The sequence below is a fragment of the Pinus tabuliformis genome, chromosome 5_1, assembly GCF_031772625.1.
Source record: "Pinus tabuliformis cultivar Carrire ecotype Pingquan chromosome 5_1, CPIR1, whole genome shotgun sequence".
Lineage (NCBI taxonomy): Eukaryota > Viridiplantae > Streptophyta > Pinopsida > Pinales > Pinaceae > Pinus > Pinus tabuliformis.
This window is the reverse complement of record NC_142305.1, coordinates 526,500,967-526,502,887: the sequence shown is the minus strand read 5'-3', so window position 1 is coordinate 526,502,887 and position 1,921 is coordinate 526,500,967.

Below are 1,921 nucleotides of genomic sequence, written 5' to 3'. Positions count from 1 at the left end.
TAGTCCCTCATAACTCATTGTATAGGCTTTTGGTCAGCCAAGCTTCCGATAAGACTATCTTGGAGAGAGCTTGGACAATATTGTAACGCGCCTTGGCTTCTCCACTACACGAAGCTAGTACATCTATTTGGAGGAGCAGGCAGATGTGGCTGTAAGGTTCCACTATTGGAGCTATTGGTTGGACATCGATGTATTGTATGATTGGAACTTACACTTCTTTATATAATAAGAGCCAACATGTTTCATGCATATGTTGTATTGTATTCCAACTATATTGTTTACTCTAAATGGAATATGTATTTTCTTTCTTATGAATGCATGTATGGACTATTCTATATGAGTATGTATGAATCTTACTGAAATGTGTTGATTGGTTTAACCATCACTTTGGATTGCTAGTTGACTTGTTTTCCATCTTGTGATGTATCTTCGCTCATGTGTTCCCTTCCCATCCGAGTACTATTATAGGTTGCTAAGGGGCGCACTCATCTTAACCCACTTGTGTTAGAACCTCTCATGCACCTTCCTTGACTCACTACAGTTGTCACACCCTTGCTACCAACAGAGTTATCTTACTCACCTCCGTGTGAAATCGCGGTTAACGCATTACCATACGATTCACTGCTAAGACTCCTACACCAAACGGTCTAAGGTCTAATTGGGACTTCTTACCTGGGAGATCCCCTAGACATGTTGACAGGTCCAGCACCGTCAACATTTTTGGTGCTAGAAGGAGGGCCACATGACAAGCTGTGTCCTCTCATCCAGTTTTGAATCTTTTCATATCTTTCATGGATTCTTGCACTCTTCTCCCTCCGCAATGTTTTTCGAATCATGAAGATGTCACCACCATGAGGGAGTTTTTCGATCACTTGTCCACTTACACGTATGATGGTGAAGGTGAAGTGGCCTGGCCTGAGTACTTAGATGACTTTCTTCCCATGCTTCATGAGGAAGATGGGTGTTCTGACAAACATGCCAGCTTGATGCTTGTATACGCACTTCGCGAATCTCCACTTCGATGGTTGTGCAGCCTACCGGCTGATAGCATGCACTCACTTGAGCACTTCTATGATCTCATTGAAGACACTTTCTATCATTTTGATCCAGACTATCTTGACCAAAAACTATTACAGCAACAGAAGGCTCTGCATGAATCGGAGTTTTGGCAGCGCTTCTGTGACTTGCAGTTTCAAGCTCCGAGGAGCCATATGAAATTTGCCTATCTTTGGGACTAGTTAGAGTATTGGCTTAAGAAATCTGGTTGTCCCAAGAAGAAGCTTGAAATCAAGCCTTGCTCAACATTCTTCACTGATGGAGCTTCGTAATCTCATGTGGATGCGGCCACTGTCTCAACTAACTATCTGCCATCCCCTCATTCAACAGCTCCACCACTATCAAGTGATGTTGAGGATCATGCTCACTCACTTGTTCAACTTACACATCCTCCCAACATCACTTCACTCAATTTTCGCACAATGTTGGTTGTGAGTCCCTTGAGTTCCCATACGCATACTGTTCCACAACCTATGTTTTCGCACTCGGGTGTTCCTTCGCATGATACTAACTTGTGTTCTTCCATTCTGGAATCTTCACTTGTTGTGAACGAGGAACAAGCCACTAACAGAGTTGGTGTTGCACAACCAACATGTGTTGTCATTCATGAAGAGTACGAGTGGGATCTTGAACATCAGCATTCAGCGAAGGATGACTCCCTTCCGTCCGAGCCTCCTCCATTTTTTCCTGACATCTTTGGTGAACTTGCCATCCATGATTTTGCATGTATATCTCCATCCACGGATGCACCCATTGTTTATCACTCGCAGGACTCACCAGATGTTGGTCCATCATTCAAAAACGGAGAGTATAAGTTGTTCATTGAAAATCCACTTGATCTTTCATCTGTATTTTCCAGAAACAC